General features: G+C 44.4%; 1 long non-coding RNA gene across 2 annotated transcripts in view; it reads left to right on the top strand.

The window, feature by feature from the left end:
* Window positions 1–2,977: 2,977 nt before the first annotated feature.
* The window catches only part of LOC135916860 (uncharacterized), a 65,272-nt gene continuing 43,242 nt past the window's right edge, over window positions 2,978–25,007 (top strand). For both annotated transcript variants that reach the window (XR_010569094.1, XR_010569093.1), the window contains exon 1: window positions 2,978–3,182. This is a non-coding gene — a long non-coding RNA (uncharacterized lncRNA). The remainder of the gene's footprint in view (window positions 3,183–25,007) is intronic.

Genomic DNA, 25,007 nt, shown 5'->3' with positions numbered 1-25,007 from the left:
AAGGGACCACCCACTACACAGGGGAAAAGCTACCTATGCTCGTGTGCTCTTTTCTATAAGATTTTCTTTTGTCGTTGCATCGTCCTTTCAGCTTTGCAATCCGATTAACGCCACGCCATCGTCGGCATACAGTCCGCATACATTTCTTGTCGCACTGCTAACCAGACACAAGCAAGGTGGCTCATTCTTCGTCATTCCAGATTCGCAATGACTCTGGTCACGGTGTCATGGTTTCAGCTACAACAAACCAGTGATCCAAGATGTCAATTTATTTTTGCCACCTTGTATGTGTTTGTGGTCGTCATGGCGCCGTGGTTATTGACACATGGTCATTCCGGTATTCTCATGCGGCTCTCGTCATTTCATCATTGTAAGGCGGTACTTCTATATTTTATTTCCTTCAGTAGCGTAAATAACTTCGTGTCATGCCACAGTCGCCATGCCTCCTTCGTCATTCTCTCGACATCAATCTTTCTTTGTCATTGTGTGGTAATCCTACATCGTGGCCCTTGTGCACTCATCGTGAAACAGTCGCTATCAGAGATCCTTGAGACCGTTTACGTTATTCTGTTGTGGTCGTGCCATCAACGTCGCATCAGGCTCACCATCCGACTCTCATCATGCCGCCATCAAGCACGAACGTTGTCATACAAGTTTCGCGATATAGTCATCGTTACGCCATTGTAATCATACACTCGTGATTATTCCATTGTCCTCATGCCGTTTTCACACCATCATTGTCATTGCGTCATCGTCATAATGTCGTCGTCGTGATTCGTTGTCATATACCGCCATTGTGATACTGTCGTAGTCATTACATCGTCGCCGTTGTAACTTCGACATCCGACTCTGGTCCTGCCTTTATTGTCATACCATCGTCATAATGTCGTCATCACGCTTTCGATTCAGCAGCATCATTACTTCAGTATAACCATATCATTGTTCATATCAATTACTTTTAACTATCAACGTCATTCCTTGTCCATCATTTTACTGTATCCATGTAGTCGTCAATAAATCACAGCATTCCGTCGTTGTCACGCCATCTTCGTCATGCTATCGTCATCACAAACACACTATCATGCCGGCGTTGTCATACCATCGCCATCATGCCATCTGCCTGGTGTCGCTATCGCCATACCCGCTTCTTCATCCGCAAGTTGTCAATGTAAAATAGGCCGCGGTTACCATCTGCCGTTCACCAACTTGGGCCATTGAGTATGCGGCAATGTGAACTTGGCAATGACGATGTGGACTGTCTCAGTGGCGACGCCTGTAGACGACGCAGCATGTGCATTGAAGAACAGGCGTGCAGTACCAGTAGTGCAGCGGCAGAGGAGCCAGGTCGCATTCTGATCAGCCGAATGACCGTTAGAAAACCTTTGACATGGGTTCCTGCTGCGCAGAACCGAACCCATTTTACACGGGTTCATGAACCACAGAAACTGCACACTTTTTCACACTAAGCCACAAATGCACCAGGTATGCGTCTCTCTTGAATAAAATTCGTTCACCGAAGCGCTTTAGTGAGCTGCGCCATGATGTACCCGTCTTCCATACACTTGTCGCCAGTATGTTCCACTGGGTGTTGGGCAAGCGACGGGAGAATTTTCATCATTCGCAGGCACCGGCGAGCTACGATCGTCGTCTCGGATGCCAGCGCCGCTAGATGGCGCACTGTGTCCGTAATCTAGCACGCTTTTTCAGACTCGGAACGCTCATAACATCCCTCCGGCCTAGCGCTACAGAGAGCGGAGCCAGCCTGACTCATGTCGCAGCTATCGCTTCTCGGCCTTTTGGCTAAGATCAAAGTGTATGTCGCAGCTTTCGCATGCAGCCTCGTGCGAGGCATTGCCCAGGCCTTGCGCAAGCTTCGCGGCGGCGCCAATAAGCGCTAACGATTGTTCTTTGTGAAGCGTGAAGCAAAAGTTTTGCCTGCAGTGGACGCTTAATATATAACTTGTTTCAACGATAGCACTACGTTGTGGTGTTGTATTTATTTAATGATAAACGCATTCCACTTGACCATAATCGTGAAATGTGTTCTTCCGTAGTTTTGTAGAAGAAAGAAGTACTTTCACGAAATGGATTGCGCAGGAAAAGAAATTCAATGCCTTTATTTCGTTCTTTGCAAAGGTAATTTGGCGCCAGTTTTTTATCTTTTTGGGTGAGCTTCCCAAGGAATATGTCGTGTCTATGCTGAGCGGCAGTGTTTACTCGAAGGCGTGATTTAGATGAACTGGCCCACGCCTGGTCCATGCCGGCAAATTCTAGGAGCTTCTAGCCCAGGCCTGACACAATCGGGACCGGGCCTCTACCATGCCCGCAATATGTTGCTTTGTTAGGCCCAGCTCGGGTAGGCCCTGGTCCAGGTAGGCCCGCGACCTTGTAGTGCATTTTCGTTTTTTATTTGTTTTTGGCAGAGACCGACAGTGTAGTTCTCGTTTTAAGGCTTACTTTTGTTGCATATTGCGGGAACATATCATATCTTCTTCCAAAAACATTAGGTGAAGCGTCCAAACACTAGCGAAAAAGCGCTCCTTGTGTAACAAAAGCAACATTGAAAACACGGGGAATGCAGGAGATGGAAATTCAAGACGATGAGCAAAACGTGAACAAGGTGAATGCAGGAGCCAACGTTTCGACAAGTGGACTTGTCTTCTTCACTTCTTGTCTTCTTGCTTGAAAACGAACATCGGCACGACAAGCCACACGAGCCTGGGCTAGGCGACGATGGTTGCGCAGAAGTTAAGTACACATGTTTTTATCAACTTGATCGCGCACTACCTACTTTTATAAACACTTGCGAGCATGAGATATTCAATCCTTTCACAATGCAGCTAGTGCGGAATAATTTAAGTGAAAAGAAAAGAAAAACACCTGGACACGTCACTAAAGAATATTTTTTTTTATCTGCAATGGAGACGCGTTGCTTTTCACCATTGTTAGGGAATATGCGCCGAGACATGATTTCCAATGTGCATTTCGAGGCAAGTGCTGACCCCATAGCAACAACATTTGAGCCTTTGTTCCTATAGTGCAGCGCGTTATACTAGGGGAAGGAGTACTCTGTAACGCAAGTTCACCCATATATATTGAGAGGAATGCGTTTTGTACAGCTCATCCTAATTACCACTATGGCTACCCAAGGTAAAGCTGCTACTATTCAAGACCTGAGGAATGTAAGCATCCTAAATTCCGCGTCATATTCTTACCAAATTTTTGCCCTCTAGTTTCCCAAAATGCGAGTGAACCGCAACAATAACATTTTAAAACTGTGTTGTTATATTGTGCGATGAAATGGTTTTCATAAAAATCGGCGAGCATTCGGCAGCACAGGCATCGAGGTTAAGTCCACGACAACAATGTGTCAGTCGGCGAGCGAGAGACCTGAGAACCGTGCAGACCGATGGCAGGAGCACAAGGCCTTTTTTTACCGCACCCTTTTTATTCTTATCTCGTTGCTCGTAGTACGAAGCATGAAGCACACGTGCCCCAGCGCGCTACATAATAAAGGCGGCCGCGGAGATGACGATGGCTGCCAGAGGAATTATTGGCAACATCTTTTTATAGCGTCTGGCCAAACAGAAATGAAAAATGACTTAACCTTCGCTAAATTCAGCGTCAACGGTACTCAAATAGTTACTGAGACTGGAGACCGACATTACACTATGTGCGAGCAATATAAAATGAGCTATCATGATGTAACGCACATACCGAACCGTTCTGTGTTTCTGTATTGTCCATACAGGTGAGGAATAAACAGTAAGAAGGGTGCAGACGTATTGATTGTCCTGTACGCTCAATCAGCTAGGGAAATCTTGAGTTCACTCTCAGTCAATAACGTTACAAATTTAGCACAGTTCAGGAGAGCTAACCTAATAGTCTTAGAATACGATGCACTTATCCAATTTACATGTGCAAATTGTATGTACTCGTTGGCCCTCGTAAGGGAAGAATTGGTTGACATGCATTTGCTCGTATTATCACGGCGATTGCATAAACTTGACATTCATGCGAGTCCAAAAATGTGTTGCCATCTCATCGTCACTTTGAAGCGCCCCCTGCGGTATCCATCTCTGCGAATGCTGCGATAATCAGAAGTGGCGCATTCTGATTCTCGTGAACTAGCTTAGCCGCTTCGACATGTAGTTTTTCTGCAGTTTATCGGTAGTATTAGTTTTCTGTTTCATTGCAGAAATGATGGTGAAATTTATTACAAATGACAGTTACAAACTTGAATTTCTTGCACATTGTGAAACCTGTTTGCTTTCGGAGCAAATAAACGTAGAGTGCAGCGTGTGGGAGAACAGACTGCAGTTACTTCAGCATCAGCACAGAGCTTACGTGATGTAAAGCATGCTTCAACCGTGTACTTCTAGTTTGTCAGTAATAAAAGATAATCTAGCTCTCCAAACAATTCTCTTAGCTAGGAAGGCGAGTAATTGCCTCCAATTTGTTGTCTGTCGCTAAAAAGTTGCTTGCCGTTAAGTTGTAAGATTCGCTGCTCAATAAACAGAAAAGAAAGTAAATAAACTTGCTATCAAAATTGCGAAAATGACATGAAATATTAGAAGTGTTTTACCAAGGTAGCATTCAATATAACCTGAACCTGACGCATTGGAGCGTAAGTGCCATTGAGGATATCATTTATTATGATACTAGGGCAGTACGGTGAACGCTGTATGAAAGCAGATTAATTTTTATCTGATTCCTACAAGCTTTTTCCCAATAGAATAACACAGTTCCTCGAACCTAAGTGCTTTAAACTCGTTATTATATAGGGGCCTTCAAAAAAATTTAGTGTAAGATAAAAGCATCGTGGCCGGTATAATTTTTTGAATCAGAAGGTTCAGGCGCATTAGTGTCTCATGTTGAGCATACTATCACAATACGATGGTTCTCAGGGATACCAGGCTCATTTATTTGCGAGTCATATGTTCGTGCTGAACAAATTCATCAATTTTATATATTTCAGTACTCTAAACACGTTATTATATTTCTGTATTTCGCAAAGTTACTGTAACCCAGCATTATAATCGATGCAGTTTTATGCGCTGCAAGAGTCAGGCCCATTATGGATATTTCATATTAGCCGATTGTGAGGTAGCCGCATTCCAATGTTTACTGAAAACTTTCTTCGGCTTTCAAGTCATATAGCTTCTCGCTTCTACCTAGTGCCCTTCCTTTTGTGCTACACGCTGCCTGTTTATTGTCATGCAAAATACTGCAATATGCGCAGAATCGTTGCCGACAAAAGCGACTCTGTCAAATGGATGTACGGCTATGCTCCGCCTAATCAGTACTGCAGTGCAAGAGACTTTTTCTCATGACCTGAGCATTGCGCACACAACGAGACGTGTTCTTACAGAAGAACTGTGGGCACACCGAAGCGTCCTTTTAGTGATTACCGAGAGTAAACTTCAAGCATGGTGCGATGGTGGTTTTGTTTCGGTCTCAAGTCGAGCACGATTTAACTTCGACGCCTATAACACAGCCGGTGCCGCTCCTGATCGCGCCAGCCTCGCGAGACGCGCGGCAGCTGCCGCTGCGGTGCTTTGTCTTTTCTTTTTTGAAGCAGTAGTCGCCTCATATGATGCATTCCACCCACCCATGACTTTTGCGTGTCCTTAGGCGTGATCGAATGAGTTTCAGCACAGCTAAATGTTGCTATCGCTTTTGATGCTTCGCCGTTCGGGCAAAATAGTGAATTTCAATGCGTAAGTACTCCAGGACTACATCCGTCCGAAATCTTTCTGTCCGTCCGTTTGTCTGTCTTTATTGCACGCAACTATGCACACGATAGGTACAGACCAGATGTTATCAATCCTCATAGTGCGAGTGTCAGCCGCCCCATAAACCTCTACCCCAAGTGCTGCTTTGTGATGGGTACTGCAGGAAGGCTGCGGGAGATTGGGTAAATGGCTGTATTGCCTTGTGTGTTCGCATACTTTCTGTGTGTTTTAAACGTGTTTTTGTTGCATCTGTTGAAATGTATCCCTTATGCATGTTTTTACTGCATCTTCTGACTGGACCAGACAGAGGTTATTTGTCGTAATGGCATTGTGCCGTCATTGACTGCACCAACAAGAAGCAAACGAGAAAGCTGCTCATGCAAAATCCATGCGATCGGCGTTCACGGAAATATAAAATGTTCTTGTCTGTGTGACGTGGTTCGCTCTGCACGCAACGAATTTGCGGTGCTTGGAAACGATTAGATAGCATAGTGACTTTAAATAGAAAAGAGTCCTTGCCCAGCAAGCTTGCTCGGGTTCCTATTCGTTTTGTTGTCGAGAGCTACGCGATAGTTTGCGTCTTGCCTTCCCACGCAGCCGACCCGGTATAAAAGCTTAACAGTGCTCTTTAAGACCATTGGGCATCGTTATTATGAGTCTGCTCGTTGTACCTACCGAACGGCAAACCAGCGGAAGTTAGCTTTTGCGCAGAACAGCGTTTCTGATACGAAACCAAAACATAAGTAAAAAGCGCTCGATCGCGCGTGTCGTCTTCGTTACATGCGCAACGATTCTTCCATTACGATAAATACACAAGATTGCACTGAAAGTGACTGTTTTAGTGTCCTGTGCGTTTCGTGCACGTGATTGAGATGCATTCGAGTGGTCGTGTGCGCGAAAAGATGAAGCAGCTTATCACTATTCTGCCTAGACACTGGGCTGCGCATGCGCCAAGCATGATCATCATCAGCAAATTTTATGTCCGCTGCAGGACGAAGGCCTCTCCCAGCGACCTCCAGTTACCCCTGTCCTGCGCCAAACGATTGCTTCTTGGGCCTGTGAATTTCATAATTTTATCACCACACCTAATCTTCTGCTATCCTCAACTGCACTTCCGTTCTTTTAACACCCATTCTGTAACTCTAATTTCTTAGGAGTTACTTATCCTATGCATTACATTGGCCTGTCCAGCTCCATTTTTTTTTCTCTTGATGTATATTAGAATATCGGATCATCAAACCATGGTGGGGAAGAAGCGCACTGACTAGACACCGTGAAGACACGCAAGAAAACACGACACTCGCTGCACTCACAACTATAAATAGTTGCGAGTGCAGGCAGTGTCGTCTTTTCTTGTGTGTCTTCACGGTGTCCGTGTCAGTGCGCTGCTCCACAAGCAAGGTATGATGATTTATGCCCAACTAGACCAACTTCCCACATTACTAGAATATCGGCTGTCCCCGTTCAGTCCCTGATCCACACCGATCTCTTCCTGTCTCTTAACGTTACGCCAAACCTTCTTTGTTCCGTCGCTCTTTCCGATGTCCTTAGATTGCTTTCGAGTTTCATTATCAACATGTGAATGTGAATGTGAATGAATGTTTATTTTGACAGAAATAAAATACAAATAATCTCTGTCAAAGAGGCTGACAAAAAGGCACGAATGCCTGACTAAGTGTCAGTCCCCTTCCCCGACCCATTCCCAGAGCACAAGACACTCAAGCACGCAGGGTAAGCATGGTACACAAAGTGGATGCATACACAAAAAATTGAAAAGTACATGAAATATGTAACAGAAATACTGAATTTGATTTGTGTACAAAAGAATGCACAGTCATACCTGAAGCGACAGCAAATACATGTTCACTTTTTTTTGAAAATGTTTAGGGACGGTGATTCATTTATTATAGTGAGTAAGCCAGGGTGATGATTCAAAAAATCTGCAACTATGAATGCTTGCTTTTGCATGCCGTAATTGGTACGGATCTTGCCTTTGGTGTAAGTTAATTGCCTTGTGTTGTATTTATGTTCGTTCGGAAGGTATTTTTTAAAAAAGGCGCTTTCATTGAGTCTTACCTCTTTAAATATTGCAATGGCTGTTTTTTTGTTAATAAGGTTTTCTAATCTTAAAATACAATTCTTCTTGAAAAGAGGAGCGGAGTGGCTTCTATAGGGCGCATTCTCAATTACCCGAATCATGCGTTTCTGTAAGGTTAGTAAACTATGGATGTTAGTTGTCGTCGTGGTACACCACACAGATAAACAATATTGGAGGCGCGAATGCACTAGGCTATAGTATAATTGTTTTTTTTAATCTAGAAGGTAATAGACGTTTTCATTTATTAATAACACCGATGGATCTTGCAATGCTGGTTTTAATGTTGCCGACATGACTGGACCAATTTAAGTTTTCTTCAAACGTAACACCAAGGAACCTCTGGCACGTAGAGCGTATAATGACTTCATCACGAAATTGTAAGACTAAGCTATCATCAATACCTTTGTTACGAGGCCGAAAAATAATGTATTTTGTCTTTTTAGTGTTTAATTCCAATTTATCCAAGTTTCTGCCCCATATGCTAGCACCGGTAGAATGCATTGATTGAACACCTATCTTTTCATATATTGTGGTTAACTGCCAGTCAGTATCTGATGTCAACCGTATGGACTCCAACTGCGTTTTATTGTTTTGTAATATTTTTCTCATGATCAGAGTCTACCGTGAGTAATTGAACAAAGTAAACCTACCCCTTCACAGACTCTAAAGGCTGACTGGCGATCCTGAAATCCTGTGCCCTTGCTAGACTACTGATCATTATATTTCTCTTCTGCACACTAATACTCAAGCTCGCACCTACATTTTCTCCGTCAAGGTCCTCAATCATTTGTTGTAACTGGTCCGCTGTGTTGTTGAATATGACAATGTCATCTGCAAACCGAAGGCTGATGATATATTCGCCGCTTATCCTCACTCCTAAGCCTTCCAGTTTCACTGCTTGAATATTTCTTCCAAGCATGTAGCGAATGGCACTGGACAGATTGTGTCTCCTCGCATGACCTCTTTCTGTACACGTTTCCTTCTACTTGAGGAGAATCAACGTAGTTAAAGTATCTTGGTAGATATTTTCCCAGATATTACAAAAGCATCCTGTGCTCCTTGATTACGTAATGTCTCCATTATTGCAGGTATCACTAATGGATCAAATACATTTTCATAATCTATGAAATCCATATAAAGAGATTCATTGTAGTCTGCAGATTTGTTGATTTCCTGATTGATGACATGCATGTGATCCATTGTAGAGCGCCCCTTCCTGAAACTGCCGGCTCTCTCGTTTAGCTGAAGTGTTGCCCTTATTCTATTGGAGACTATTCTGGTATATATTTTATATAATACCGCGATTAAGCCAGTGTGCTTATGATTTTGAATTCTTTAACGTCTTCCTTTTTGTGGAATAATATAATCGTGGTAGTCTTCCAGTTCTCTGGAACCATTGCGCCATGAGATATTTCGTATAAGGGGGCATCAAGCTTTTCAAGCATGATGTCTCCTGCATCTTTGATTAAATACACAGTTATTCCATCATCTTCTGCTGCTTTTGCCCGTTTCATGCCTCGCAAGGCCCTTGTAACTTCATCACTAGTTATTGAAAGACTCTCTGTAACCTGTTCATCATTACTTCGGATGGTGGAATCATGGCGGCGCTTTGTACTGTATAGGTCAGCATAGAAAACTTCCGCTGTGGTTACTATATCTGCAAAATTGCTGATTATATTACACTGCTTATCCTTCCGCGCACACATCTTGCCTTGCCCGAGGGCAAGTTTTCTTCTCCCTGATTTTGTGGTGCGCGCCTTTTTCAGTGCTTCCTGTCTCTCCCACATTATACTTTCGAAAATCTCTTCATTTCTCCTTTTTCATCACTTTTGACAGTTCCGTGAATTCTATCTGATCCATTGATTTGGACACTTTCATTCTTTGTCGCTTCTTTATTAGGTCTTTCGTTAGTTGAATGAGCTTACCTTCTGGTTGCCTTTGTGCTTTACCTCCCACTTCAATTGCTGCTTCTGAAGCCAGACTTGTTGCGGTTTCATTCATTACCTCTGTGTCATTTTATCTCTCTGCCTGCATATTGATTTGCATGTACCAGCCTGAATTGGTCGTGTTTAACCTTGCTGCGTGTAGGTCGGCCTGTTTTGTCACCAATTTTATTCCTTCTCTCTTCATATTGAGGTGAATCCTAGCCCTCACTAACCTATCATCACTGAACTTTACGCTACCTAAAACTTATACATCCTTCACTATGCATGGATCGGCAGAAAGTGTGGAACCTATTTTATTTCTTGTTTCATCATTATTAAATGCCTGGTTTGAACTTCTTGCTTTATTTGGCGCAATGTGTGGGTGATATAAATCATCAATTTATGCCGTGTTCAAGCCGCAGGAGAAACAGGTTGAGTCGTTCTTAACATAGGGTTGTATATGAGAATGCCTAAAAAATAAATATGACTACTGAGATTTGTTCTGATGAATATTGAGATCATTAACTGGACGAAAGGCTTATGCACTACGTCACAGTCGTAGTAGGAAGTTTCTGCAGTTATATTTATTGTGATAGCAATTGTAGACAGGCGAGGCCAATATTCCCTGACGTCAATACCATGTGCTTCGCATATATATATATATATATATATATATATATATATATATATATATATATATATATATATATATTGTTACGGTAACTGTTAAACCGGCTTTATTTAAGGGACGAGATTGATGGTGAAGTCAAGATGGCGTCCCGAGGCTGCACACGCTAACGTCTTCTTCCTCTTCTGCTCGCCCGGCTCATGCCGCAGCAATCCCCGGTTGCCAGACCAAGCTCACTGGGCAAGTCCAAATCACTGGAAAAGCGCAGGGTGAAACCGCTTAAGACAGGCAACATGTATTAACTGGGTCCGGCTAGACCGACGACCAGCGGACGTCAAGCGTGTCACCACGTACGTCAAGTCACTCAAGCGATCTACAATGACGAATCGGCCCGTGTACTGGGGTAAAAACTTTTCGCATAAGCCACGTCTACGTTCCGGAGTCCACAAGCACACAAAGTCTCCTTTAGCGTACGAGACAGACTGGTGTCGGCTGTCATAGCGCTCTTTCGATCGGTGTTGCAATGCCACAGTACGAAGGCGAGCGATACGACGGGCTTCTTCGGCAAGACAAAGTGTCTTGGCAACAGAGTACTCGCTGTGAAAGTCAAACGGTAGTATAGTGTCAATGCAGCTTAGCGGTGAACGTGCGTAAAGGAGATAAAAAGGACTGTAATCAGTCGTCTCATGCTTTCCAGTATTATAAGCATAGGTGATGAAGAGGAGCACGTCATCCCAGTCCTTGTGATCGGAAGATACGTACATGGCCAGCATGTTAGTTAGAGTTCTGTTCGTACGTTCTACAAGCCCATTTGTCTGAGTGTGATAAGGCGTTGAATGACGGAACTGTGAACTGCAGAGACGAAGCAGTTCTTCTACGGCATCCGCAACAAACCGACGACCGCGATCGCTAATGATGACACGGGGGGGGGGACCATGTCGAAGAATAATGAATCGAAGCAAAAACGTTGCAACGGACGCAGCTGTTGAAGATGGTACGGCCGCCGTTTCCGCGTAACGGGTCAGATGGTCGACACATACGATCACCCATCGGTTGTCGTTAGTTGATCGGGGAAATGGGCCCAGAAGATCAATACCCACTTGTTCAAATGGCAGGCGAGGCGGCGCGGCAGAGGTTGGAGAAGACCTGGCGGAGCAGTCGTAGGGCGGTTGTAGCGTTGACATTGCTCGCAACTGGCGACGTAGTGCTTGACTGTGTCCCGCGTTTTGGGCCAGTAAAAACGCTCCTGTGTCCGGTTCAACGTTCTGATGAATCCTAGATGGCCAGAGGTCACATCGTCGTGCATGGCTCTCAGTATGTCCGTTCGCAGACTCTGCGGCACCACCAGAAGGAAGCGTGCGCCTTTAGCTGAATAATTGGTCTTGTAAAGCAGGCCGTCGCGGACACAAAATCGACCGGTGGCTCCAGGACGCGATGCGGCTACAAATAAAGGTTCCAAACAAATATCATTTTCCTGCTCTGCTTTGAAAGTCGTCGAGTCTGGGAATGTAGAAGAAATGGGAGCAAAACAGTCATCAAAATTGTCTACGTCACACTCCGTTGTCGTCAGAGGAAGGCGGGAGAGACAGTCCGCATCTGCGTGGCGACGCCCCGGACTTGTAGGAAATAACGAAGTCGTACTCCTGCCGTCGAAGAGCCCAACGTGCCAGTCGTCCACTCGGGTCACAGAGATTCACCAACCAGCATAACGCGTGTTGGTCAGTAACAATAGTGAACGGGCGTCCGTAGATATAGGGCCGAAATTTGTGGACAGCGAAAACAGCTGCGAAGCATTCTTGCTCGGTCACAGTGTAATTGCGCTCCGCCTTAGTCAAAGAGCGACTAGCATAAGCCACAACGTGTTCAGCTCCGTCATGGCGTTGCACTAGTACGGCACCGATGCCGATGCCACTGGCATCAGCGTGCACTTCCGTAGGTGCGGATGCATCGAAGTGACGCAATATGGGCCTTGACGTTAGTAGAAATTTGAGCTGGCAGAACGCGTCGTCGCAAGCCGATGTCCAGTTGAAAGGGACGGCTTTTTGGAAAAGACATGTTAGGGGGTACACCACGTCAGCGAATCTTGGGACGAAGCGCCGAAAATACGAGCACAGGCCCAAGAAACTTCTCAACTCCCGCACGGACTTCGGTGCTTCGAAGGAGCTGACTGCCTCAATCTTCCGTGGATCTGGCCTCACACCGTTTTTGTCGACCAGATGCCCAAGTACCAATGTCTCCGTTTGCCCGAAATGACATTTCTTGGAATGTAGGATCAAGCCGGCTTGTTTGACAGAATCCAGAACAAGACTGAGACGGCGGTTATGCTTGCTCAATGTGCTGCCAAAAATCACCACATCATCGAGGTAGCAGAAACAAGTTTCCCATTTGTGTCCTCGGAGGATAGTATCCATGAATCGTTCGAATGTTGCTGGCGCGTTACAAAGGTCGAACGGCATAACTTTAAATTCATAAAGACCATCGGGTGTCACGAAGGCCGTTTTCTCCTTATCGTCTGGGTGCATTGGTATCTGCCAATACCCTGATCGCAAATCCAGTGATGAAAAGTAGGCAGCGGAATGTAAACAATCGATGACATCATCAATTCTAGGAAGTGGATACACATCCTTTTTGGTGACTGCATTCAGTTTCCTGTAGTCAACGCAAAACCGCCACGATCCATCCTTCTTCTTTACTAAGATTACTGGTGCTGCCCACGGACTAGAGGACTCATGAACAACACTTTTCGGCAGCATGTCTTCCACCTGTTCAGCAATAACTGTCCTCTCTGTTGCAGAAACGCGGTAAGGGTTTTGCCGAATGGGGTGCGCAGATTCTGTGTCAATTCTGTGGCGAGCACGGGAACGAGGGAGTGAAGCCTGCTTGTCGCCTTGTGCGAAATCGAATACAGAAAGATGTGCCCACAAAATTTCTGCGAGAGCGTGGCGCTCATGTGAGGGCAGCGCCTTGTTGATCATGCATAGGATCTGCTCTTCAGAAGTGCTTTCCTGAGGATCGCTAGTACGAGACTGCTCCTCCTCTCTTAGGACTGTAATGAAGCTGTAAGTAATCTCGTCAAATTCAGCGAGCTTCATATCACGCGGAAGAACAGCAGGGACGCAAGAACAATTGAAAGCCCACAAATTTGAGACGCCATTCACTACTCTCACGACAGAGCGTGGTACGAGTACATCTTTCTTTGCGCAGCTCGACGTAAGTGGCTGGACTTGCGCGTCAAACGATGAAAAGTCGGCAGCAGCGAAATTGACAGGGATACGTGACAGCAACCAAGGCGGTACCAGCAAATCTTTCGAAACAACACAATAGTTTTTCACAGGTAAGGATGTGTCCGCAAGGGTGGCGAGAAGCGCGCTATTCAAAGCAATTTCGCCTGTGCCACAGTTAACAGATGCACCACAATCCTGAAGAAAGTCAATCCCGAGAATCACGTCATGAGTGCACCGCGGTAGTACGAGAAATTCTGTTTTAAGATCTTCGCCTCCGAACAAAAGAATTGCAACACAAATACCAAGGGGAACTAGGCACTCTCCACTGACACCACGAAACGTTACATCACCATTCTACGGGAACATAACTTTCCGACCCAGCCTCTGCTTGAAAGTCGCACTCATGACGGAAACGGTAGCACCAGTATCCACTAATGCTGTTGCAGGTATACTATCAATTAACACACGCACTTTGTTCTTCACCATCATAATAGGCAGAGGAGTATTTCGCGGAGACGCAGACTGTCCAGCGACCTTACCTCCATCGGTCGCGCCAACTAGTTTCCCGATGGCGGTGGTGACGCAGCACGTCGCCGTGGTGACAGTGAACGGCGTTGGCGACTGGTTGGGGGCGTCAGGCTGCGGTCTGAAGCTGGCGAGCCACTCCTTCTACTATATTGACGGAAGGTATTCCATAGTGGCGCGCCTGTGGTGTTTGCACTATCAGGGTCTGTCGGCCAACGGTCGTCATAACTGTCACGTTCAAAATTAGGCCAAGTTGGTGGTGGGCCATATCTTGTCTAAGCTGTATATCGTATAAGCTGTATATCGCCCTCCATAGGACAAATGATTGCATGAGTATAATCTTCTGTGCTTTTTTGAAGCCTGTTTGTTGCTTTGGACAGTTGATCATTCGGGCAACAGTAGTTGTGATTTGTTCCAATGTGTCTAGCGTGTGCGATATCCCACCGTTGTCTTTTACCCACATGCCTACTATATGGATACAGGACACCTCTCTGATCGGCTGGCCGTAGAATAGTAAGCTTATATCCGGTTTATTTATTTTTATTTATTTATTTATTTGAATTACTTCAGGGGGCATAGGGCGTTACAGAATGGAGTGGTAACAATAAATACAAAAAAAAACACGCAAAGCAAAAGTGAGGCAACATGTTAAAGCGCATTTTAATGTCACTGGCATCCGTAATAGATACAATGAAGGTAGACTAGTGGTTCCAATCATTACATAATTAAGGAATGAAACAATGAAAGTTTTGGTTAGTGTGACGAAGAGGAAAAAAGTACTTTATGACATCGGTCGATACCAGATGATATGAACGAAGGACAGGAAATTAATTTTCGCTTGAGACGATGGTAATGGCATTATGTCTTATAGAAAGGAGAGACGTGCTATTTCCCTTCGTAAGCAGATGGACGGAAGCCGTAACGCTGTTTTCATAGATGAAACCCTTGGAAAAATGAAGAGTGCACTTCGATTTTGTACAGCTTCAAGGTGACTAACAAGGCTTTCAGTAAATAGATTGCACACAGCTGAGGGATATTCTAGATTGGAAAGGAGGAACGTTTTCTAAAGATGGAATTTAAGGGAAGAAAGAGCCATTGAAAAATTGCGGCCCAGGTACCCAAGCATGTGGTTAACATTACTGACATAATTGTAATTTACATAATTAATATGTGACTGCCAAGACAGGTTGGAATTCATGTCTACCCATATCTATATGTTTGTAGTAGCTTCTTCGAGAGAGAAACCATTCATGTTACACTTAGAAATGTTACTTCAAAATTTGAAAGAAATTTTCATTGGTTGTCAGTCCGTCGCTTTGATGTTCATTTGCCGTGTTCTACACAAACCAGAAATATTGTTAAGGTCAATCTGTAGTGGTGATGTGTCAGTAATACAGGAAATCCGCGTGATATACAAAGCAGTCTTCTAAAAAAAATCTAATACAAACGTTAATACAATCAGGTAAGTTGTTTATGTAAATAAGGAACAGAAGGGGTCAAAGACAGAACCTTGGATCATTTATGAAAGGACAGAACACAGAGAAGAATCGTAGGTATTAGCAGTTACAAATCGCATTCGGTTTGACAGTTTTTTTTTTATCAAGCAAGAATGTTAGGGTCGAGATTCAGTTTCCTCAGCTCAAGATAAAGTAGTTTATGGGCGACAACGTCAAAAAGCTCAGACAAATTTAAGAATACACACTAGACATAAAATTCCAAGACTAGAGCTTCTATGAGTTCATAAAAATGAAAATGAAAATGAAAATGAAAATAATTACGTTTCACAGGAGAATGTCTTCCTGAAACCATGCTGACGAGATGGGAAAAAATATTTATGTTCAAAAAAGTTAACCGTGTAAGAATAAATTAAATGTTCAAAGATTTTAGAAAGGACACTGGTGAATGATATTGACCTATCATATAGCTCTGAATGAGAATTACCTGATTTCAACTAATGCACCACTTTTCCCACCTTCCAGTAACAAGGCAACACACCAGAATTTAAAGTTCTAGGGGAAAGCTCGCACAAAAAATGACAAGTACGCCACCGTACCTTTCAAAAATTCTTTGTTTACGCTATCAACGGCTCATGATCACGAAACATTTCAATTGTTAATAAGGCCAACGACACCATCGTGATCAATTGCTACATGCACCATTGCAGGAAACTTCGCGTCAAAAAATTCTGGCGGGCACTCAGCACCGTCATCTTAAAATGCTCTTGTAAATACTTCGTTGAATACTTAAAACATTGCAAACCAGAAACGGCAATGCCACTGTCATCATTTATTGACCATACTTTTCGCATGCACCCAGAACAACACTCCAGAAATATTTGGGGTTATCTTTACCAAAGCAGGTAGAGTATACTCCCAAAGGAAGTGTGCTTAGTGCTACCTATTGTATTTTTCATATTTTCGGGCGATCCGTTGGTATGCGGACCAATGACTGTGAGAATTCCTGAACATCATTTTGCGGAAAAGGTGTTATTGTGATGTTGACGACGCTTTAGGGCACAGTAAGCCAAGGTAAACATCGCTTGTGACAGATGTCCCGTAGAGGTGTGTATTTGCTTGTTAGACAGTGAAATGTTTTAAACATTGACCAGTTTTACTCGACAGGGCGCTCATACAAGCTGGGCATACAGCTTTCAAAGAAGGCTCCTAGCTCACTGTTATTAACTGAAAAATCGGCCCTCTTATCATCTCTGATCGATTTCGGTTCACTGGCGGGGCATTTTAAAGGGTCGCTTTAATTGAAAAGTTAATAACACATTGGTCGCTCCGTCTTCATAAAAAAATAAAGTGAATGGACCAGATCAAGAGCTGTTGCTAAAATAGGATCATGTATGTTAGCTCCAGACGAAATAGTCCTCGTTGGAGTAGTAACTGATTGAGTGAAGTTGAAAAAAGAGCATAATTTCACTAAGGCGACCCTTTCACTCGAGGACTCTTTGTGAACGGAAATGGACCGGACCAATCAATGTTAGGGAAGTTGATCTCTGCGAAAATAAAAATGGATGCGTCAAGGAACCTAACGATAATAACATTGAAAGCATCATGCAAATAAGAAGAAAAGTTATGCCCTGCGTTGAGTGGCCGACTGCAAACGCAAAACATTATATCGCAGTGGTTAATGCGCACGTATACGCAAGCAGTTTCTAAAGGTGACTCAGTGGGAACATGGTAAGAAAGAATGTGATCGGAAACAGCTATCAGACCGCCTCCTCCTGATCAAGAGCCACGATCAAAGCGGTAAAACTTGAACACGTTTTAAACACTCAAATATTTCCGTATCACGCCCTTAGGACGATAACCGCGTCTCCGTAAGTACGACGGCAACAGTACTACAGGTGTCAATTAGGTCAGAAAGGTCATCACGCTTGTTTTCAACACTACGAGCATAAGAAAGGAGAAAATTAACTTCACTAGAAGAAACTATTTGGCCTAGACGATAGATACGACAAACGAGTCGTACTTGAAGCAGGTGTGAACACGTCATCGCTCTGCGCAACAGGTGAACCATTGTTCAATGATATATCGCACAGGCTATCGGTTGACGCGACATACACGTAGCACTTTTTTTTTTCAAAAACGACCTATTGTGGTTGTTCAGTTCTCCTCGGGTATGCGATTTTCACTCGTACATATTCCAATTTTTCTGTTTCGCATTTTATTCCTGCCTTTCCAGAAAAGTGTTCCACTTTCTAAATCATCTTCAGTGAGAAAGGCGTTTATTTATTTATTTATTTATTTATTTATTTATTTATTTATTTATTTATTTATTTATTTATTTATTTATTTATTTCATGTACCCTCAGGGCCATTGGCATTGGAGAGTGGAGTGGTTACTGGCATTCAAAACAAGAAAAAATAGGAAATGTGATACAAGGAACAGTAGTATTGCAATAAAACGTTAACAGGTGTGTCTACTCATGCAATATTAGCTAAGGCGTTCTTGAAAAGCTTGTAATCTTTGATGGCGGCTGTCAGTGCGGGAAGGTGATTCCACTCTGTTGCTGTACGGGGTAAAAATGACCAAAAGAAAGCGTTTGCTCTACAAAATGAGACGCCGACCGTGTAGGCATGATCTAATCGCGATGATAGGTGACGTGGCGGAGGGATTAATTCGCTACGCAGGTGTGGATGATGAAACATATTATGGAACAGACAGATACGAAATGCCTTGCGACGTGAGGCTAGGGATGGTAGATTAAGGCTTGATTTTATTGAAGATATGCTAGCGGTCCTGTTATAGTGGGAAAGAATGAAGCGAACCGAGTTATTTTGGACCATTTCTAGTGAATGTATTAGGTTTTCATGATGAGGGTCCCAGATGGATGCGGCGTACTCTAGTTTCGGACGTACTAACGTTTTGTACAACATGTATTTGAGGGATGAGGGCACTTTAGAAAAGTTGCGGCGGATGTAACCAAGCATACGATTGGCATTGTGAACTAAGTATGTGATATGTAAATACCAAGTGAGAGCGGAAGTGATGTGTACACCAAGGTACTTGTATGAGCCTACCGATTGTAAGAGGACATGATCTAAGGAATAAGTGGGAATACTGTTGCAAGTTCTGGATACGCGAGGAGATTTACATTTTGTGATGTTAAGTTCCATTAACTATGTTTTACACCACAATGAAATAGCGTTCAGGTCAGACTGAAGAGCGGCTACATCGTCACTAATTGTTATTTCTCTGAAGAATACGCAGTCATCCGCAAATAAATGGATATGAGAGGAAACAGAAGAAGGCAAATTGTTGATGTAGATAAGAAAAAGAAGACGCCCGAGGACGGAGCCTTGTGGGACGCCGGAATGGACAGGGTTTGAGTGAGAGTTAAGATTATTAGCTGAAACTTATTGGGAACGGTTTTTAAGGAAACACTCAATCCAAGCAAGAAGTTTGGGGTCAATGTTCATGAGATGTAGTTTGTGAAGTAGCAGTTTGTGACACACTTTATCGAAAGCTTTGGAATAGTCTAGGAAAATGCAATCTGCCATCGAACGAGTATCAAGAATTAGGTGTAGCTTATGTATGAAGGAAGCCAGCTGCGTTTCACAAGAATATGTTTTTCTAAAGCGATGCTGTGAACTTAAAAAAAATGAGTTTGACTCAAGAAAGTTAGGAAGCAGTGAATATACGATATATTCCAATATTTTGCAGGGTTTACTGGTTAGTGAAATAGGCCGATAATTGAAAGGAGAATGCTTGTCATCTGATTTATAAAGTGGAATCACCTTACCGACTTTCCTATCAAGGTGCAGGTATCCTGTGTCAAGCGATTGTTGAAAAAGTTTTGCTAGTAAAATAGATGAATAAACAATAGTGCTGCGCAAAAATTTCACGGAAATTAGGTCATGGCCAGGAGCCGAGGATAGACGCAACGATTTAATCGCGGTTTTGACGCCACAAGGTTCAATTGTAATTGGAAACATAGCCTGGTAATCATAGCAAGGTGCAGTGGGTGGGGAAACATTGCAGGCTACAGAAAAGGGTTTGATAAAAGTTTCATTGAGGACGGACGCGAAATGATCACAGGGTATGGCATTCCCAGAGTTATCTACAAGGGTTATGGTGTCATCATCTTTTTGATTAATAATGCGGCAGAATTTCTTGGTATCATTTGTTAAAATGGACGGCAGCATGTGACATAAAAGATTGTTTCCGGCGTTTCTTAGCACTGATACATATTCGCTTGAAGCCAATCGGTAGGCACGCCAAGGAGCTTCACTCGAGGAAAACTTTGCCGACCTGTACAATCGACTCGTTTTATTTAATAAGCGTCTTATATGAACATTATACAAGGGAGCGTGTGGCTTGCTAGTTACGATGCGACTGGGAATGGACTTGTTGGTTAGGTAAGTAACTTTTTCTACGAAGATTGCCGTGTTACTTTCTACTGTATGGCAGTCGAAATCCTGGAGGAAAACATCAAGGAATGAACATAATTCTCTATTAATTGCGTCAAAGTCTGCTTTATTGTAAATACGGATGGTTACAGTTCTTTTGGCATGTTTAGATTGTGCGAGATTTAAGTGAAAAAAAGAGTAAAGAGTAGTCGCTCCTTCCTGGAACGTGAGTGATGTTGGAAACTAGGTCGGGCTATGAAGCGAGAACGAGGTCAAGGGTATTAGCAGCAGAGTCTGTGGTTCTAGTCGGTTCAGTTACAAGCTGTTCGAGAGAAAAAGCTGAGCACATTTCTAAAAATTCTTTAGCTAGCGTGGAAGGTGGGTATATCGTGGGGACAGTGTTAGACCAGGATATGTTTGCCATATTAAAATCACCAAGCAAAAGTAATGGGCAGTTTGGGTAACGGGGTGAAACGATGTTAACAACATCGTGTAATTCATTTACGAAGTTCTGTGTATTGGTAGGGGGCCGATAACAGACCCCAATAATAACTTTGTTATGATTTAGGGCGACGCATGCCCAGACAGTTTCTAAAGGGGTGTTGGCGTGGATACACTGTGAAGCAAAACTTTTCGTGATAGCGAGCAGTACGCCTCCTCCTTGTCGCCCAATGCGATCGCAGCAATAGATAGAAAAATTATTTGCAATAGGAAAAAGTTCATGGTCTCGAATTTCAGGATGCAACCAGGTTTCAGTTAGTACTATCATATCAGCGCTGCAGGTGTCGATAGCGGACTTAAGGCAATCACGTTTGCTGATGATACGGCGGATTTTAGTAAAAAGAACGGATATCTACGAAAACGAACGTCCACATCCCCTCGCGCGGCCCTACGGACTGCCGTGAGCCGAACTTCTCGAATTATCAGCTGAGGGCGGTTTCTGCGCGTGCTGTTTAACAGAGTTAGTAGGATGATTATGATCTGACGGCGGCTGCTTCGTAAGCTCGTTCACGCAGTTAGATTTGGTATCATACATCTATTATTTCTTATTATTTAGTAATTTGTTATATTGGAGCTGATCCGGACGTCCGTCGGATTCACTTTTGGCAAACTCGGTTAATTTCTTTCGAGCGTGACGTGTAGCAGGCGAGTAATCTTCATTAACTGTGACGTTTTTGTCCTTCAACATTTTTCGGGCAGAGAGGACTATCTCTTTTATCTTAAAGTTAGTAAATTTTACAATGATCGGACGTTGTTTCCTGGTGAATACTGACTGACCTAGGCGATGAGCACGTTCAATGACTGAATCCGGAAGAGTGTCAAGTGCGTCAGCCAAAACTGCTTTAATTTTTTCTTCCGACTCAGGCCACGATTCTCGGTGGTCATCTAATCCATAAAAAATGAGGTTGCAGCGTCGTGATTGATCTTCAAGTTCTGTCTGCCGTGATTGCAAAGAAGCAGAATTGATGGACAGCGACTGTACTGAGGTCTGAATGGTGGCTATTTCGTGATCAATTTGATCAAGTGAGTTCGTTTTATCTTCCAGGTCAGCTAGTCTTTTTTTTTCGATGGCGCCAATTTTGATTTCAATATTTCTTTGATGGCTTTAATGCCAGTGACCATATTGGACTGGCTTTTTGCTGCTTACACAGATCGAGCCTGAAGATCATTTAGAATATGAAATATGACTTTCGTCTGTTCGCCGGCTCATCGGGCAAAGACTGTAGTTCAGCGAAGGACTGAGAACGAGTCGGGGGTCCTGGGTTCGACTCAATATCTCCAGAGCATAGTGGTAAAACACCCATTGAAAATCAATCAACAGCAATATCACGGAGCACTCGTGCTTGTGTGCCCATAACGTGATGTCGTCTGTAATTAAACATACCAGCTGCAGCACATGACTTTTATCCTAAATCTTATTGGCCTACTAATTAATAAAAGTGCAAAGCCCCATCATTCTACAAACATGAAATTGATGTAATTTTATAGGTGCGGCCCACGAGGTTCTTTGTGGACAACGTAGTGGGACCTGTGCGATTGCATTATAGGCCGTACACGGCTGCTTAAGGACTTTAGGAGTACCTGAAACTTCGAGACACTCGCGCATGACGCGCCCACGTTAGTCGGACTTGGCTACTCTTAGAACACCACCCGGGGTTTTCAAGCGCTGCACAAAACTTTTCTATCGCTCTCAGTGTTCAGGCCTTCAGTCGGAACCAATTATTTTAAATAGGCTACCATTAATTATGCCGTCATTCCGTCTATGATCATTCCAGATTCATCATCTGATGCTGCTCATGTGGTCTTCGTTGTCATCCGTCTTTCACAGTGGCTTCACTTATGTGATAGCTTGGGTACTAAGTATTTGCTCGTGGTTGTGGTACCCTCCCAATTGTTACATCGTCGTCATTTCCGCCCTCTCATCCGCTCCTTGCCATGCACTGGTCGCTAAAAGCACCGTCGACAATCAGTTATCATGAATTTCTTGGCATATTGTCGTGGTGATGCCATCGTGGTCTTGTCGCATTTGCCGCTTCGCTATCCGAGTCTCGTGAGGCAATAGTTGTCACATCTTTCGCGACGACACAGTCAACCAAGTTGTCGAATAGCTCGGGTCAAAAGGTATGTGCTCGTGGTGGATGATGTCTGCGTCGTTGCATCATTGTCAATCAAGCTCCGTTATCTGACTTTCATCGTACCATCGCTGTCACGCCATGGGCGTGATACAGTCGTGATTTTGCTAAGCTTTTCACACCATCGTCTTGATAACGTCGTATGCGCTCCGTCACCGTAACCCCACTCTCGTCGTCCGGTTGTCGTCGTGCCGTTCCCGTTGCGTCATTGTCGTCGCACAACCAACACACATTTGTTGTCATAGCGTCATGGTAGTTCTATCGCCGTCATCCGAGCTTGATCATCGAATTGCCGTTTCGCCATTATCGTCATGCCGTCGTGGTGAATCCTCGTCATACAGCCCTGGTCACGTAATCGTTGTCATACCGGCGCCATTGTTCCTTGTCCTCACACCGTTTTTATGTTCTCGTCCGCATGTGCCGTTCTCATGCCGTCGTCCTGATACACTTGTCATGCCGTCGCCGTAACACCACTGTGGTCCTTCCATAGTTGTAGAGAGAGAGGGAGAGAAAAAACATTTATTCGGACCATCGAGGTGGTTGCTCTTGAGGTCGAGTGGGTGGGGTCCTCATTCCAGGACTCCACTGGCCGTGGCTGCTCGACGTACTTGCTGGACGAGAGCTTCTAGTCCCGCCTGGGTATCGCCGGTCAGCTGTAACTCACACCGCTCAAATGACGTGCTAGGCGTCTTTAAGTGTTGAGGTTTGCTCTCGCACCCCCACGAGATATGAAAGAGAGTAGGGCGTGTGTCGCCGCACCAGGGGCAGATGCCGCGATATGTATGTGGGAACATTTTACTGTATCAGTGTAGGTTTGGAAATGTGTTGGTCTGTATAAGTCGGAGAGCTACGGCATCTTCAGTGCTGAGCTTTTTGTGAGACGGGGGATAAATCCTGCGGTTGAGTCGCTGGATCTCCAGTCGGTCGCAATAATTGGATGGCAGGGGCATGAAGGTAAAAGGTGGGGATTGCTGAGACGATTGGTCTTGCCCCGCTCGGTTGATTAGCGCTCGAGCTAGGGCGTTCGCCCTTTCGTTCCCCTCCAGACCCGCGTGACCCGGCGTCCACGTGATTTGATGGTATTCTTGCAGCCTCGGGCCTAATTCTAACTTCGTCGCACAACTCCCTTCATGCTGTTGTCATCGCTCCGTCATCATCACAGAATTGTCCTTATCTTATAGTCATACGAATGCCATTGCTATCAAGCCATCGTCATAGCACCTTCGTGTTTCTATCCAGGTTTCGTCGTCATTAAATCACTGTCACTGCGCAGTCCTCATATATTCTTGGCCATGCCATCAATCTCATTGCCAATTTTGGAAAATCCAAGCGACTGAAACTTGGGCCGATGCCAGAAAAACGTACATGCGCATACGCCCTAAGCATCGGACATCTCAAGTAGACCACTACAGATTCTAAATAAACCTGTCTTCAGCAATACTTGTTGTACTTATATTGCCTGAATGCTAACGCATTACAGTCGACACTCATCGTTATTGGGTTCTGCCGGAATTTTTTCTTTATTGTTGTTCAACCGATTACCGAGCGTGAATGTCTTGCTCCCATCTGGCTGTTTCAAAGTTCCGCCCATATTTATATGGCAAGCTATTCTCAGTAATCACAGACTATCATGCGCTCGGTTGGCTTTCGTCGCTCAAGGATCTTACTGGCCGGCTTCGTCGTTGAGCCCTCCGACTACAACAATATCCCTACACAGTGACTTACAAGTCGGGATGCCAACACCAGGACGCAGATTGCCTCTCTCGCTACCCAGTCGAGGACGTGACGTCTACGTCTGATACTGAAACCAACGCCTGTGTTATCTCTGTTGTTCCCCTGCTCCAAGTTGCCGACGAGCAGCGCCATGACCTATCCTTCCGTGTGATCACTGACGACTTGGAATCGTCACTTGCCGACAGTTCCGTTCGGTTAATCTCACTTCAAGATGTACTTTACCACCACAACGTTCAGCCCGACGGCCCTGCATTAAACCTTGTGATCCCTAAACACCTTCGCTTGGCTGTTCTCTACGAGCTCTATGACCTCCCCAATGCCGTTGACCTGGGTGTGTCATGTACCTACGACCGGATCCGCCGATACTTCTATTGGCCAGGGCTTGCTCGCTCCGTTCTAAGATATGTAGCTGCGCGTGAGGTATGCAAAGCGACGCGAGATACCATCGATGCTCCTTGCTAGGTACCGTCAACCACTCGACATTAGCGCGGAACCATTCTTTACGGTTGGTTTGGACATACTTGGCCCTTTTACTCGTTCTAGCTATGGGAACAGATGGATCGCTGTGGCCACGGAAAACGACACGCGCTACGCCATCACCCGAACGCTGCCTACAAGCTGCGCCATAGATGTCGCCGATTTTCTTC

The sequence above is a fragment of the Dermacentor albipictus genome, chromosome 7, assembly GCF_038994185.2.
Source record: "Dermacentor albipictus isolate Rhodes 1998 colony chromosome 7, USDA_Dalb.pri_finalv2, whole genome shotgun sequence".
NCBI classification, from domain to species: Eukaryota; Metazoa; Arthropoda; class Arachnida; order Ixodida; family Ixodidae; genus Dermacentor; species Dermacentor albipictus.
Note: the sequence above shows the minus strand (reverse complement) of the source record. Positions and strands in the feature narration are given on the sequence as shown.